Source organism: Podarcis tiliguerta (assembly GCF_965153285.1).
Source record: "Podarcis tiliguerta genome assembly, chromosome: 2".
NCBI classification, from domain to species: domain Eukaryota; kingdom Metazoa; phylum Chordata; class Lepidosauria; order Squamata; family Lacertidae; genus Podarcis; species Podarcis tiliguerta.
Genome location: NC_139535.1, coordinates 53,675,006 through 53,692,511, shown reverse-complemented (window position 1 = coordinate 53,692,511; position 17,506 = coordinate 53,675,006). Strand labels below are relative to the sequence as shown.

Genomic DNA, 17,506 nt, shown 5'->3' with positions numbered 1-17,506 from the left:
CTATTCCTTGTAGTGTTGGTTAAAAATCAAGTTAAAAAAACCCATAGCAATCCCAGGCATACAGTATCTATATTTGTTTCATATATATCCCCATCTTTCATCTGTTATGAAACCCAATGTTCCCATGTAGTCCCCAGGAGGTCACCCATCCAGGCACTGCCCAGACCTGTTTGGCTTCAATAACATGGTGGCCTCATGTGTCTTTTATTTGTTTGTTTATATTTTATTTATTTTTACATTTATATCCTATATTTCCCCCAAGGATCTCAATGTACATGGTTCTCCTGTTTCCCCATTTTACCCTCACAACAACCCTATGAAGTAAGTTAAACTGAGAGACAGTAACTGGCCCAAGCTTCCTGGTTGAACAGGAGTTTGTACTCTTGTCTCCCAGGACGCAAGTCCATTACCCCAACCGCTGCACCACACTGGCTCTCTTCTGACCAGCACTTCTTCACTGCAATGACAAATGCCTTCATAATAAGTGTTTGTTATTGTAAGAGTCAGAAAGCATTTCTACCCAGCTTTCTAATGTTTATGCCCAAATGGGGAAGGTGGAAACATCATTAATAACTGGTTCCCGAGAGCCAAGGTCAGCTATCCCAAGCCAAGCTGCTAAAGCAGCAGCACCCATTCCTTGCCCTGCCTTCTCGGCCATCATGTATGAGTTTAAAGCCAAGTCATATAGAGCCCTGAGATCTGACATGAGCATTACTATCATCTTAGATTGTGATGCTTTGACAAGGCTCAGCACCCCAAATTTAAAGGCGTTTATTATAACAGAATCATGAAAAGACCCAGGACTCTCACCCCAGCTGCCACTCCAGCCTCTGCTGTGTTTTTTACCCAGCCCTTATGACATTGCTCTCTAAAGGCCTAAGAATTCTTAACCACATGTAAATATCAGAAATCCTGTTACAAGAAAATTCAGGTTTTAGAATGGAAATCTTGTTTGTATTACTTAGATTATATTTCTCATAAATGTATCTTATTTTATACAGTCTAGTTATACCACCACCCCATCCCCCTATCCCCTATCCCCTACCCAGGAATTTAATAATAATGGTTTAGACATAATAAACACTGAGAAGCACAGAAACTGGGAGCCATGGGGAAGGGGTGATGCATTTCAATTTAATGACCGAAGAAGACAGAAAGCAACATAGGAAATGAAAAGGATCTTTTGGATGCGTCCTCAGTCACAGCCAGATCAGGAAGCTGAAAGCGGACTTTACAAATCCCTTTTAACCTTATTCTGATTCTTAATATGCTTAGGAAGAAAATTCAGGCTGTTGCTGAGGATTGATTGTTGCTCAAGGCTGATCCAAAAGAGCATGAAATTATTTGCATGCTTAAAGTGAAGTTTCATCCCCACTGTAACTTGGCTTCTCCCGTTGTATTTTGGTAAGGACTGAATATAGATGAAGTGGAAGGACAGTTTGAGGACCCGGGTGAAAGGCGGGTATGGGGAGATCTCACAAGGTGAGAGGCTGTGAGAAGAGAGGGATGATCCTAGCTGGGAGCTAGGAGAGCACACCTTCCTGTGTAGGGGATGAAAGTTAAGATATAGTGGTGAAAGAGGATTTTGTAGTTTCTGCTTCTTCTTTCTTTAGTTTCTTTCTTTTCTTTGTTTCTTGTAGATTAGTTTGTTCTTTTAATTACATTGTGAAAACTTTAATAAAAACATTTCTTCTTCTATTATTATTGTTAATGCTGTTGTTGTTGTTGTCAGGCTTCTTTGACGGTAGTACCATCTTCACATAGTCCAATCTGATTGGCTACATAACAATGTTGCTAATCCCAGAAAGAGCATATTTTAAAAGGAATTGTGCTGAAGTTGGACACAATCAGATTTCTTTTGTCGGCAGGTCAAGACACACCTGTTTGCCAAAGCTTTTGGAAAAGCAGAGTGAGATAGTATTTTATGCTGATTATCCCTTCTCTACTGTATTGATGTGATATGGCTGTCTAGGACTAGGGGTTGTGTGTCCCAGAAACAGAAAGTGCTGCCCTGTCCTGCCCTGCCACTGCTGCCATAACATTACCCACTCTGCCATCTCCACCGCTGGCAGGGAAACAGCACTGGCATTGGTGCCAATTTCCAGTGAACTCTCATGCCCTCTGCAAGGTTTCACATGATTTCAGCAAGATCTTGTGAGATCTTAGGAGAAATTGGTGTTGCCTCAGGGGCTTCTGCTGCCTGAAGAGGTAGCTTCACTGCACCTAATAGGTGGGCCAGCCCTGTCCAGGACCCTCACAATCTGGAACGCAGAGGCCATGGAACATGTCTGCTTTTGTAGAGGCTATGCTTTGGAATGTCTGCATGACAATATGTGGTGAATATATGCAAAGTATTTCAGCTTCCAGTGCATATCACTAGACTGTCTCCATATGCCTCTCCAGTGGAAAGCTGACACTTAGCAGTCCTTATTGTTATTGTGATTTTCCTGCAAGCAGACCACTGAAGTGCTGGGAATTCTTGACTCCCACCTTCACCTTTCCACATCATCATGCATTCCTCCATATCTTGCTATGGAAAAGACAGACTTTCCCACTTCTGGTTCATGTATTGCTTGAGAGTGAGGATGAAGGAGACCTTATCAGCCCGTAATCCCAGTACTGGGCTGCTGCCAAGTTCCCCAACTCCCCAAAGACATAATTATCCCTTCACATTCTCTTATTTTACCAAACTCTATATCCACTTTAATCCTAGCACTGAAACTGGCCCATGACCTGGCGATGTTGTGAGGTGGTTGGACAGCTAAACAGGCATGTCAGGTCCTTCCGACAGCAGTGTTTGTCTTGGCTGCTGTTTGATGTTGACCCATCAGCCATCTCTGCCAGGAAGGGATTGGAAACCTACAGGATGTTGCTGTGAAGCTAACACCGAAACTACTCCTTGACAGAACTGATGGATTTGATATTGACTGAGAATTGGGAGAAGGGAGGAGGATAAGACTGGATAAAAAGAATGGGTGCAACTGAGGAGGTTAATCTAGCACTGCCTTAATGGGAACTGGTAAACTCCCCATCGCTATCTTCAAGCTGTGATCTCAGGAAGCCTCAGGCGAGTGGGAAAGTTTGTTAGGGAGCATCCCAGGAACAAAGGGGTAAAATTAAAAAGTGAAATGTGAATAAGGCTGGAGGGGATTTGTACTAGCAAAAATGATATGATGCTACTGTATATAATTCAAAGAGAGATAAGAATGCATTTTGGAAAGTACCTCAGTATCGTTTATAAACTGGAAAGCGTCCTTAACTCATTATTAATTTGGTAGATGGTGTAGTAGGAAACCCCCCCCCATCATTCAGTTTGTACAGACTTCACACACACTCACACTCACACACTACATACGCTACACTTCTGTTATAAATTCATAGAAAATCAACCATACATCAGATTTGCACTGTTCCACTTTTATTTTACTCCATGAAGGAAGGACTACAAAATGGGGACGGTTTGATATACAGGCCACCATAATCCTTTGAGCATAGGATCACATCCACAGGAGCCCTGCCCGGTTGCTATGCCAACCCTGATGGTCTCAGACAGACGACCATCAACCCTGCATACACAAGTGGATTCAACACGGACTATAACAAAAGAACAGTGATTGGATTCCCCCTCAGGGGGCAGGAAACTACCTTTTGTCTTCAGAAAAGTACTCATGGGGAGGGGGAGAAGGGAACCAGCCAGGTGACAGGACACTCAGGTTACCACCACAACTCCTCCCTCACCCCCTCCTTTCTGTAATGTATGCATGATGTTTCTGGGGGTGGGCTTGACCTAGAGGAGGGGAATTTCAAAAGTTTTTTAAGGTCTTGCACACCATTGTTCTGGGTCTTTCCTCTCTCCTGCGAGTGAGGGGAACACCCTGCTGCAACAGTACAATAAAGGCCAAGCCTACAGGCTGTTGATTTGCTCCAATTTACTCTGGTTGGTGTCTTTACTTTTTGTCCAAGGGAGCCCTCGGATTTTTCCGGTAACAATGGGGAAAGTGAATCACTATGATTATCCCAACATAGGGAAGGTGTAGGGAACCTTTGGTGCTCCCAATGTTGCTGCAACTTTCATCATCCGTGGCCACTGGCCACATGCACTGGTTATCTCCCGCTTGGACTACTGCAATGTGCTCTATATGGGGCTACCTTTGAAGGTGACTCAGAAATTACAGTTAATCCAGAAAGCAGCAGCTAGACTGGTGACTGGGAGCAGCCGCTGAGACCATATAACACTGGTCTTGAAAGACCTACATTGTCTCCCAGTATGTTTCCGAGCACAATTCAAAGTGCTGATGCTTTAAAGCCCTAAATGGCCTCAGTCCTGTATACCTGAAGGAGCGTCTCCACTGCCATTGTTCAGCCTGGACACCAAGATCCAGCATGAAGGGCTTTCTGGCGGTTCCCACACTGCAAGAAGTGAAGCTACAGGGAATCAGGCAGAGGGACTTCTCGGTAGTGGCACCCACCCTGTGGAAGGCCCTCCCATCAGATGTTAAGGAGATGAGTAATTATATAAAATTTAGGAAACACCTGAAGGCAGACCAGTATAGGGAAGTTTTTTTAGGTTTAATGTTTTACTGTGTTTGTATACATGCTAGAAGCCACGCAGCATGGTTGGGTAACCCAGCCAGATGGGTGGGGTACAAATAATTTATTATTATTTATTATTATTATTAGGGCTGACAAGAGTTGTAGTTCAGCAACATATGGAGGGTCAAAGGTTCCGCACACCTGACACTGGGAACAGGACTGTGTACAGGAAAAATAATAATAATACTTGGATCTGAGAGAGTCACCTCAAAGCCTTCGCTGAAGCAATTGTCTTTTCCATTGACAACAATAGAAAAGATAATAAACTACTTATCACTTTTTATTTTTTTCAGAGTTGATAAATTTTCCAGACATAGTAAGGAGGTGGATGAAGGAGCATGATGATTGGCCTCCAATACTTGCATTTCTCACAAATTAAAGTAGGGGCCATTTTTTAAAATGTACATGTACTCTATACGAAAATCAGAGCTGCTTTGTTTGATCAGACCATAGCAAAACTGTTAATTTGAAGTTCTAGTTCACTACCCCTCTCCCAACAGTGCCCAGTCAGCCAAACACTTCTGGAAAGCTCAGAAGCAGATCATCATCTATTTATAAACCACTTTCCCACAAAATTTTGCCATAAGTGGCTCACAACATATCCAAGGAACAATAAGTTAAACAATTTTTTTTAATTAGAAAAAATAGAAACCATCATAATATCAATAAGTAAACAAACAAACAAAACCCAAACCATATGACATTGGAGAAAACAATACCGATAAGGTAATGTAAATTAACATCATAAACTAATAAAAGAGGATGGTGCAGTGTGATCACTCCATCACCTCGTCCCTCTCCTTCTTAGTAAGTATAAGTGACTCAGTGGTCAGAAGGTCAAGAAATGCCACTGCCCCACCATGCTATCCACTACTGGGATAAAGGGAGCTAATAAATAGGTGCCATGGACACTACTTTCCCTGAGGCCTAACATTTCTCAGGAGCCTACCTACCTGATCAGGGGAATGAGAATGGAAAAGCTCTATTTCCTGGCCAATTCTACTCTCTAGAGATGCCCCTTTCTCTCTTTGAATTGCTCTGCCTGCCTTGCTATCTCTCCTAATTCTTTTCCTATGAATAACTGCATGGTTCATACCTGCTTCCAGATTATATATTAACTGAGCCAGACTTTTCAAGTGCTCTCTCTTTCTGAATACCATTCAAAGAGGTTAAAGCCCCATACTGAGTGGCTTTGAATCCATCTGTGTCTGGGTGTAAGGTGTTGCCAAGAGCATTCTTTGCATCCTTCCACCATGAAGAATGACCATGATGTCCCAAGAAAGACCCATGAACACCCTTTAGAGTCTCCACTGCATACACAACATTGTTTAGCATCCCCGTTAATACCTCTTTGCATACTAGTGAAGGACAGTATTCCAAGAGGCCTCTGCCCTAGCAGATACCTCATTACAATCAATTTTGCATCTTTCCTCCTCTAGACTCAACAGGAGTGCTATTAAACATAGTGATGACTGGTGCCCATTTGAACTGGTGGGGCATAAATTAGGGAGGCAAATGGTAGGTAGAGCCAGAGACAATGACAGGCAGAGCCAATGAATTCTAGTTTTGACCCCATCCTCTTCCCTATTGAGCTCTTCAAAGGTAAAACTGAGACTAAGGAAGGGAAGCTGACAGACAATACCACCCCACATCCCCCAGACTGTTTGTAAGTAAGAAGGCAGGCAAGCGGAGCAGTGCCCCATTTGTTCTAACGAAGCAGCCTCTGCAGTTCAAACAAAAAATTGAAAATCTTGTTGTATTAACTATGAATGCAGACTTTATTTCAATTTTCAACGTGATCCCTTCACTTGTCTAATTATTTCACATTAGCCAAGAAGGATCCTAACCACACAGAAATGAGCCACTGTCACAGCAATTTCTCTTTGAGCAACCCACTGGTGCTTTTCTTGTTTCCTTGCTGCTAAGTGGAAAAGAAAGCTTTCAAATACTAGCTGTGAGACACCAAACCTTCACCTTCCCTCCTTGGTTAAAATGCTGCTTCCACGCCAAGGAAAACTACAGTGTAAAAGAGCCAGATGTTTGCAATTAACTGTCTGACATTCCCTCTGCCCTCCTGCTATGGCACTTCTCAAGGCCAGTGAAGAAAAACGTGTATCAGAAATTCAGGTTCCAAGCCTGAGCGATGCAGTGCAGAGTTACAGGCCTGTCATCACTCCTGGAATGAAGGACGCCCAAAGAGATCTGGGATTACACTACTCTTCACCTTGTAATAAAAGGCCCCACTCAAGCAAGTGGCACCCAGGAGAAGCATCTCTTATGCAATTGCTGCAGATGGCAGACAGCACAGAGAAGATTCAGGGAAGGGAGGGGAGGGAAAGAACAGGAAAGGAGCTTGGAACCAGAGCCATGACTGGTTGGTTACTGATCCAGCGAGTCTGGGTCTGGGTGGAGGGGATAGGGCTTGCCTGTGTGCCCCTCTGCACACTTTTAACCCTCAAACATCTGAATAGGGCTAAAGACAACTGGTTTCATATAAAAGGTGTTTCATGTTATTCTACAAACTGAACAATGAACCTGTGCCAAAAAGGACAAATTGCATAGATTATTTCAAGGTTGACATTCCTTGCCCAAAAATCCACTGTGTGGTCACTTCCAAGCTGCCATTTTGTCATGTGCATCCTACATAAAATATGGCCATGGCCACATTCACATCATACATTTAAAACACAGTCATTGCTTATTAGAAAAGTTCTATTCCCCTCGCAGAGCCATAGTTTCCAGAGACGTTTAACAATCAATCCCTCTTCCCAAAGAACTCTGGAAATTGTAGCTCTGGTGGGCTATCTGTCATCCATGATGCCATCCGGTTTATGCCACAAGATCTCTGATAGTGTGGCTTCACCCATATAATTAATGCAGGAAGGGGAAAGAAAAAGCAGCTGTGTGGATAGATAGTACCGAAGCAGCAGTGGAAATAATAGCGTTGAACAGAACTGGAAAATGTACCTGCTGAAATTCCCCCATCTGCAGAAAGACTAAAAGCAACCTTATACTGTTAGAAGATAGCAGCTCTAGAAAGAAGATACCTTGCCTGTTAGTGGATTGGATTCTGAAGCAATTAGATCCTCTTGTCTATTTGGGTCACAGTGTTACTCAACTAAGTTTTACTCAGAGTAGACCTATTGAAATTAATGGACTTAGTCATGTTCATTAATTTTAATGGTTCTGCTTTAAGTAAAACTTAATTGGATACCATCCACAACAACCAATTACTGCACAAGTTGGAGGGGAAATGAGATTTTTTTGCTTGGAACGGCTCCAATTGCCATAAGGCACACACTGATAAGGATTATTATGCTAGAAGAAATAACAGGAAGAAGAGGGCATGGTGCAAGGTTTAAAGGTATCTGCTCCATCAACGCACCCAGTATCCACAGATGGGGACACTTATCATAGAATCATAGAATTGTAGCTGGAGAGAAAATGGGACAAATTCACCAACTACAGCCATACAAGTACTGTTTTGGTTACTCCATACATGCTGTGTACTGGTTACAGCATCAAACCAGGACTAGGGAGACCCAGGTTCAAATCCCCAGTCAGCTATGAAGTTCACTGACTGACCTTGGGCCAGAATTATCTCTCGACTTAACCTACTTTATCTCTTAACTAAGTATTATCTCTCAACCTGAGCTACCTGATGTGAAGATAAAATGGAGACAGCCTTGAGCTCCTTGGAGGAATGTAACAAGTTTACGTCCATGTGGCTTGAACATAATCCTAGTTTTGATAGAAAAGTTAAGCAGCCTAGCGGTTCTAGCGCAAGTGGGTCACAAATCTGGCCTGGACAATAAAGGAAACTAGAGATTGTAAAATGCAAGAAACAGTGCATTTATTGGCAGATTATGGAGGTATACACCAGGAATGAAGAAACTCAGGCCCAGGGGCGGAATTTGTGGCCATCCAGGCCTCTGTCTCCTCAGGCCATGCCACCTCTCACTAGCCTCTTCCAATACTTTTACCTGCTGTAATGTGTTCTTGAACTATGATAACACCTTTACCTGTCTGGATAGAGAATGGAGGTGTGTGTGTGTGTGTGTGTGTGTGTGTGTGTGGCATTCTGACTTTTGTGTCACTTAGACTGTACAGTTAGGTCTGCTGCCTGTCACCCCACCTACCACTGATGTGGTCCCAAGAAGTTTGCCTATGAGAGAATGCGGCCCTGAAAAAAATTCCCCACTCTTGGTGTTTGCCCCTCTCCTTCCCTGACAGACCTGACACTCTGCTGATCCTAGGTTGGTCAGATGGGCTTACCAGAAACACAAAAGCAAATAAATGTGAGGTAAAGACGATTGAGGGGAAATCAACCCAGAACCACAGGCAGAGAATTGTGAGTCATCTGGATGCAGCCGGGCAATAAAGCAGGAATGTTTCTGAGAGCAGCAAGAGGTTGAAGGCAATTCCTGCAAACCAGCAGGAGGCCCAAGTACTGTGACGATGCGAACACGGCGCTCTGGCAATAAAATCCAGAACTTAAAGCCGCTGAGACCAGCCTGATAACATTCCTGCAGGATTCTGATCAAGCAATTGCATAGCAGCACAATCTCAGCAGAAGAGCATGGCAAGAAGTCTTCCTGCAAAACTACCCGGCCCATTCTAATGAATCCAGAGAGTAAACTCTGACAGCAGGAGCTTCGTTCTAAACTACGTGGCCCTGTCAGAATTATAGAGACAGTTTGCTCTGCAAGTGTGCGGAAGTAAGCCTCAGATTGGCTCTGAGCGCTGAATAGCAATCACCTATTGAGATAAGCTGAGATGCCTTGTAATATTTTTTTAAAACCCCTTTAGTTCCCCTGAGCCTGTCTCCAGGAAAGCTAATCTAAGAAGCAGCAAGAGGCAAAGCAAAGCTCAGGCCTGAGCACCAGGGGAAGCCAGAAATTATGGGAACCTGCCCCTGGAATAGAAATGGCTGCTGATAATTTAAAATATTGCTGCCTTAACCTCAAAGCTCCAGAGCCAGTGACTGGCCTTCCTCACAGAGGATATGCTTGTGCTTTACATACTTACCTATGTAGGCCCATTGGACTCAATGGAGACTATTGATGAGAAAACATGCACAAGGATGTGCTATAAGTATATTAGCAAGGCCGGGGCCATCTTGAATGTCAGGTTCCAACTAGCCTGCTAAATTTACATCAGCAAGGGGGTCCAGAACCTGCAACCCAAGGGCCTCATTCCCTTCTGGACAATTTTCCAAGGGCCACATGATAATGGTAGGCAGGGCCAGAGGCCAAACTGGGCAGAGCTAGTGGCTAGTTCCTACTTTCTCTCTCTCTCTAAAACACACACACACACTTTTTGTCCTCCATTTGGAGAAGCAAGAGGCATGAAGGACACACTCCATCCAGGCAAAAATGCTCAAGAAGGTTCTATTGGCACAGTGCTTGGGGAAGGGGTTTGTTACAAAATGCCCCATGCTAATTTCCAAGGCTCACTCTGCTCAGGAAAGCTGCCCAGGGAAGATGGTGACAGTTTACTTAAACCTGGTTTCTGGACTGTTGTCGCTCCTAGCTTGCTGGAAATGGTTCTATCGCAATCCCAAGCATCCTGTTTCTGGGGCTCCTCACCTCAGCTTGCGCTTTCTGTACCATGTCAGGACAACGAGTCCCACTAGCTTTCTGGGCACCTCTCCCCCAAGGGCACTTGGGAAAACAGCAGAGGGAAAACTGTTTATTTTATAAACAAAAGCAAAGCAGGCACTTTCCTATTATTGCAAGGTTAATGCTTGCCAGACATCCGCCCTGAGGGAAGCAGGCAGGGGCAAGTCTTAGAACTCTTGTTATTGCGGTTGTGCCGCCTCCTGGGGTTGGTTTGGTAATCACTGTTGCATCCCATGGTCATCACACTTCTGCACTTTTCCTGCTGCAGCCGGCACCCCCATTTTTCCAGTAGTAAGAGCACTGAGTAGTAAGAGCGTTGATGAAGAGCGCACATTTCACCATTAGGCCTACCAAGCCTCTCTAGAGTTGTACCCCTAGCGACGCTGCTCCACCCAAAAGCTCCCACAGGTAACAAAGCACATGTGTGTAAGGCCAACTGCTGACTGTCTTCTGTTACCAAGGGGAAATTGTACACCCTACTTTCAACTCAAATATAACCGAATGATGGCATAGCGTATCAGCCAAGATACATTTATCCATGACAAAAAGTGCTTTTAATGTGGGAGCCAACACAAGAGAACATATAATAACAACTCCAGCATGACAACAGAACAGCAGACAGGTGAGCAAGCAAGCAGTGTGGGTAGCAGGCAGCTCAGGCAAGCCGTTTAAAGGAAGGTGAGAGGCACTTGCTTGGCAAACTACTCTCTGGAACGCCTGCCCCCCCCCCAAATATCACTGGAGTGGTGATTAAAGGAGAGTAGGTGAGCTGTGAGGCAGGAGGTGTAGTTTGGGGTGAGCTGTGAGGGGAGGAGAAGGGGTTTGGTGCAAGCTAAGGGAAGGGCTGGGGTGAGCAGGGAAGGGAGGCTTGGGAAAGCTGTGAGGAAATAGGATAGGTGTTGTTATAAGAAAAAAAACTGCCCCTTTTCCCTTATGGGGTATCCAAGAGCCCATATAGAGTCCTTAAGTGGGTCCCCTTTTGGTAGGAGGAAAGCTGCTAGTAAGCCTGATCTTTATTAAGCTGTTGCAACAGGGTCCCCACCCACCACAGGAGGAGAACCCTGAACAATGGTGCGCAAGCCCTTATATAGACTTTTGAAATTGCCCGCCCTATAGCCCAAGACCACCCCCCTAAAACATCATACATACATCACAGCAGAAATCCAGTCTGCCAGGATACCTGATAATGGTCACTGATTGCATTACCTGGGCAGTCTGGCCATTCTTTGGTGATGGTTAATACTTTAGTTTCTGAATCACAGGCTCACCCTATTCATAAACAAGACATGATTTGTAAGCGAAAGACAATGGGGAGGATTTCCCATTTCCTTCCTCCTTGCAGAGAAATATTTGAGGTCAATTTGGGAGAGTCAAAATGACTTCAGGATTGCTCTCCTGTACCACTTCAGACACGTGGCTTGTGTAATTATGTATGTGTTTGCCTTGTACATTTATGAACATTTAATTTATATTTGAGACCATAGAATTCTTATAACAGTGTGGTGTAGTGAAGTGTAAGGGAACTTGGGTTGGAGTGAGCAAGGAAGGAAAACCCCTAGCCTTACATATCCATGATGATTGGAACTTTGTAGCAGTGCTGCAAGTATCTCAAGTCATCCATGTTTTATAGTGTTACGGTAAAATCTGGGTGCGAGGCTGCTCTGCCACCCAGCTCGTCAGACTAAGTCCGCGGGTCCCTGCGGAGGAAAATGAGCTCAGCCGGAGACAGGAGCAAGCTGCAGAAGATCCAAGTTTATTGCACAACAGGTTCAAGGCGAGATTGAACAGCGAGAAAGGGGTGACATGAACTTTTGAAACTTCCCTCCATGTCCCAGAATACAGTGCAAAATACATCCCAGTTACATCATGAATACATTAAGAAGAGGTTGGGTTACACAGATTACATCATGAATACATTAAGAAGAGGTTGGGTTACACAGGATTAACATATGGAGGAGGGAGGGGGGAATATGCAGAGCTGGAGATATGCGCAGATAAGCACATCCTGAGTACCTGTGATGTGAAGACAATGGTCCATGTATGCATAGTCTGCCACCTGGCATTGCCCAGAGGAAAGGCTTGGCAGAGTGATTTGACAGGATTAGGGTCTTGACACCTTGCTTGAGGGATTATGGAGGACAGGGGAGGTGTCATGGAGTCCTAGAGAAATTGAGAAAATTGGCATGTTGATTTTCTATGAATTTTATAGATTTTAGTCCCTTTTGACATTGACAATTGGAAATAAATGGATATATTGTAGTGAAGAAGGAGGTGAAGAAGACATGCCCCCCCTTCTGTATCAATAGATTACCAGTGGTTGATACCCTATTGTTTCACCAAGAGAAACAAAACAACAACAACACTCTTGGACATGATCACACATACAGAGTGTGCAGGGCCAGCTCCAGTTCTGAACAGGCCCTGGGCAAAATACTCTCCAGTGGGCCCCCTCCTTTGTCAGTGGGATTACCTGGGGGCGGTGGGTAGCTGTGGTAGTGCTACGAACAGTGCCAGAAGACTGGCTCTATTGACCATTTCAATGTCTCATAATGCCCCAGAGTGATTCTACAATTGGGGCATTGGAGGAAATTGAAATGGCAACTAGATAAACCACCTGGTATTGCTCAAAGTGCTGGGACAGAAAAATATGTTTAAGGGGTCCCAAAGCAAGCATAGGTGATGTGCTTTGCCACTGTGCTGGTACCCTGGCATTTGCCTAATGATTGGCTACAACCTAATGCATATGCGCAGTGTTCAAAACTCCCATTGTTCTGGGCACATTTTGTGACAGGGAATTTCATTAGCACGAGCAGTTTCTGAGCTCTGGACGCAGTACTACATCTAAGTTTTCAGATTAAAACTGCAGAGTGGAAGGAAAAGAGGACCTTTTTCTACCTCCCCACTTCCAGCTATTCTTTGAAGACTGGAGAAGAGACCCTCTTAAGAATATTAGGGGGTGGGCAGGGGAAAGACTAGACCATGTGAAAAATGAACATATTTAGCTGCAATTCATTCATTGTCAGCTTTATATTTGTGTTATTAAAAAAAAGCGCACCTAGACATTCTGTTGTTGCGCCCAAAACCTAGGTTTAAGGTGCAGTATAGCTCCTAGCTTTCATATCTCAGTTTCTAACACTGCATATGTGGATGCTCAGCAGATGGTCAGTGGAATGGCACCGTGTAATAACTGGTGTGTCTCTGCCCAGAATGGACAAGTCCTAAGGGAAATGTGGTTGTCTGGGGCTGGAGTCCAACATTAATGGAAGGCAGAACGCAATATAATCAGAGCTTTTCAAGGCAGGCTTAGGCAAGCTCAGATGTGTTAACCTCATGTTCCTTGCTGCTGCCTCCTAAGTCTGTTACTCTTTGAAAGTTCACACATGCTCTTTCCTTTTTTAAAAGAAGCAAAACAGAAAACACCAACCACCAAGAAATGGAGGGATGGCGTCATTTCCTTTCCAGCTGTAATAATAACACAGCCGAAAAGGATGGGGAAATCAGGAGGGGAGCTGCATGCAGCATTTACTTTGCTACCCCTTTGAATTGCTGGTGTGGAGCAATCACAAGATACTGGAAGCTGCCGGGAGCCGAGGCAGTTAATGATTTTCCTACCTCTGGAGAGCAAGGCCCGGAGCAAGATCTGAATGTTATTTGATTTCAGTTTAACCTTGGAAGAGCAGACAGTAATTGTTGTTCTAAAAAGAAAAGCTTTCTGTGCAATTCTGATGAAGTCCTCATACAGAGATCAAGCAAAATATTTAGAAGAGGTTCTATTTTGGACAATGGTCATCTGGGCAGCATTGGGAGGGTATTGCACCCCACACCCCACTATTCTGCATCAAAAAAAAAAGCTTGATTTCTTAGTAGCTGACTCTAATAGTCCTGTTCCTAACTGCAGTCAAGTAGGGAGAAAATTGCAAGCTACAGAGCAGGGAGCGCTCAGACTAATATCGTTGCACAATATTGCTTTTGCCATGTGCATGACAGCACAATGCCATTTGTGCCTCGGAGGCATGAAAAAGCTCAGTCCCAGCAGAGTGCAAACTAGCAGACTCCTTCTGTACACTCCCTGACTAGGTTAGTTGCCACTTTGGAAACCACGCTGGAGGGTAGCTGTGACGCCACTGGCAGGCGGATAAAACAGAGGTACTGTTGGTTGGGGCCATATCTGGCATTCTTAACAGTAGGTGTTAAATCTGCTTGGATGGAATTGTGCCCTCCCTAGAAAATCAGGTTCACAGTTTAGAGGAGTTTCTGGATGCTCGTGTAGTAGCGTTGGCTGGGAGTGCCTTTTACGAGCCTTGGTGTGCATGTTTGCTGCGCCCTTTCCCCAAGAAGTTGGACCTGGTCATTTATGCCCTAGTGCAGCAGTGAAGAACCTCCAGACTCCAGCCCACAGGTCTAATTAGTTCTGTGATGCCTTTTCCCCAAAACCACACCCACCTGCCCCTGGCATCACATGTAACATTAAGGGCGAGCAAGTAAAAACATGGCTGCAAAACACTTATAAACTGACTTCCAAGGGGATGACTCCCAGCACCCATCAGCTGATCAGAGCTCAGGGCCACCTGCTTTGAAGGAGCCAGTCCATTGGCCATACCCAGTTTCCCATTTCTACCCTAGTGGCTAGGGCTGAGAACCTGTGGCTCTCCAAATGTTGGATTACGACTTCCATCTGCCCTGATCATGTGGGAGTTAGAGTCTAACAACACCTGGAGTGCCAAAGGTTTGACCTTGCCACTTCCAGGTTAGATTATGGCAATGGGGCTGCCTTTGAATACTCCAATTGGTTCAGAACCTGACATGTGGGATGTTAACTGGAATAAGCAGATCAAAACATATAGTGCCACCCATATTGTATTACACTGCTTAACAATTCATTTCTGTGCTCAATTCAGTGATGGTTTTGATCTTCAGAGCTGTAATTGGCCTGAGACAGGGTCTCAAGCTTCACTTCCAGGCCTAGCCAACTCTGTAACCCACTTCTAAGGCCCTACTCCAGATTCCCCTGCTATCTGAAGTACAGTGGGTGCATAGAAAGAACAGGGCCTTTTTTGTTGTGGCACCAAGATACTGGAACACATTGTAAAAGAAAGTCTGCCTGGATTTGTTTGTTTTCTGATGGGCAGCTAAAACTGATGTATTATAGCAGGCGCTGACTTTTTGGACTAATTTTTAACTTGGCCACTTTGAAAACAGGTTTAAAACACATGTGTTTTTGTAAAATTGTGGCTTGACACCTTGGGTATTTTTATAGAAAAGTGGGCTACAAAATTTGGAGATGATAGATAGACCAATAGCCTTGTGTGGGGAAAATAGATGTGTCTATCAGCTGGGCACCTAGGTTCAAAACATGGGGCTTTGCACACTCTCCAGTGGAAGAGAGCCCCCAGCAGAGTTAAAAACATGCTCATAGTTAACCAGTAGAGTAGCGTGGAATATAGGTTATTAAAGCCTTTTGAATATCCTGTTTCTTGGGCCTTAAAATGCTTGCCTGCTTTCTCTACCCCTCTAGCAATGAACATGCCACACGCTGTTAAGTGAGTTTACAAAGTTTTGCTTACTAAATCCAAAGGTCTGGTTCATGCATTACTCCATGTAGCAGCAAGGAGAACACAGGTAGAAGACTCTTGGATGCAAATACAGGTTATAGTTTCAAATATGCAGTCTTACTTTGCAACAAGTTTAGACACATCCTTCCTGGTTGGTTACACAGCTGGAAGAGGGTGAGAGACCCTCATGGAGGTAAGGGTGTGTGACCTAGCTCAGTCTAGGTCTCTGGTCTTAACCCCTTTGTGCACTATCTAGCACTTATGCATAGTTAAGTTTGACTGCAATTTCCCACAACTCTAACTGCATATTGTGTGAGCTAGGATGTCCTAGGTTCAACATAGACTCTCTCAGGTTTGAAGAAAATTAACGTACGTAGTGTGATAAAAGGATCATTTCCCATATTGTGCAAACTCATTCCTTTTCTCCCACTGTCATCTCAGGTCAAGCAAATATGGAAGACTTTGGAAACACTAGAAAGGCTTGCATAAAATGGAAATAGAGATAATGGTAGGATGCCCACTACAAGAAACCATGTCCCTATCATACTACCTTCCATTTGGGGTGGGGTGGGGGAGGCTATCATTCTGTCTCCAGTGCTACAGGCTTAAGAACACTTAGCCCTTTGTTTGTTAGTGTCATTTGCATTCCACAACAATGCTTGGTGGGAGGTAGAACTGCTTCCAGTTGCTGTCTGCCTAACATCAAACAGCAAGAAACACTCCCCACCACCCAAAGAAAAACCCTGGAAATGCACCAGCTGATGAAAGAGATCCCTGGCCTTGTTCCCAGTCCCTTCATTACTACACTCCCCTGATATCACTTTCTTCTTCATTCTACACATATTACACAATGGTGTGTGTGTTTTTTTTTAAAAAAGCTGTATAAGAGCCTTGCAGAAAAGATAACGTTATTTTAAAGATCATTTTACTGTCTATAAAACTGAGAATAGCATGGAACCTCTGTGTGCGTGTGTGTGCACACACGATCTCTTCCTTTATGCATAATTTCTTCTGTTTCCAATCTTTAGACTGTGGGTAGACCATTCCCTATATAGTCACAGCAGCAGCACCCATGCAGAAGAACAGGCCTCTTGGGTGAACCCCAAGCTTTGCAGCAGAAGTTTTTTTTAAAAAACTGGGGGCGAGGGAACCCTCACACAGCCCACCTCACCAAAACAAAGCAAACAATAATCACAGTTAAATAAGGACTGAGTGTGTATAGCAGTCAAGGAATACTGACTGGCGGCAGGGGAGTGGCGAAGGCTGAGAATGGAAAATGGAGCCGGGAATGAAGTGGAGTGGTTGGAATACTGAACATGGACCATTCCATAATGCAACATTTTGTTGCAGGCAGTCCCATTTGTGCTCCCTGTTGCCAGTCCTGTACAGTTTAATAGGTTTGATTCTTGCCCTTCCCTAAAGGATGTCAGACATGAGGCTTTTCCTCATTTAATCCACAGACTGATTCTGCATGGGAATAGATAGTGACTGATCCAAAGCTGCTCTACTTGGCTGCTGTTGATTTTAATCAGCTTTTGAATATATTTAATACCTGTTCACATCAATAATTTCGATGTTTTATGTTAGATTGTTGCAACCCTCTTGGGGGCGCTTTTTTTTTTTTTTTTTTGCAAGCAAGCAGTATATAAATTTCATTCATTCATTAAGTAAGTAAATAAAATAGCTGGGCAGGGCTTTGAAGCTAGGTCATTCCAGAGCTCAACTCTCTCTGTATCCACT

General features: G+C 44.2%; 1 long non-coding RNA gene across 3 annotated transcripts in view; it reads left to right on the top strand.

Annotated features, from left to right (window-relative positions):
• Positions 1-17,506, top strand: part of LOC310672417 — a 63,830-nt gene that overhangs the window by 37,636 nt on the left and 8,688 nt on the right. Inside the window, exon 5 of one of the 3 annotated variants that reach the window (XR_014508553.1) lies at positions 16,208-16,274. This is a non-coding gene — a long non-coding RNA (uncharacterized lncRNA). Of the gene's footprint in view, positions 1-13,616; positions 15,870-16,207; positions 16,891-17,506 lie in introns of those variants that run through there. The other 2 variants (XR_014508554.1, XR_014508555.1) reach the window with 2 other exon arrangements.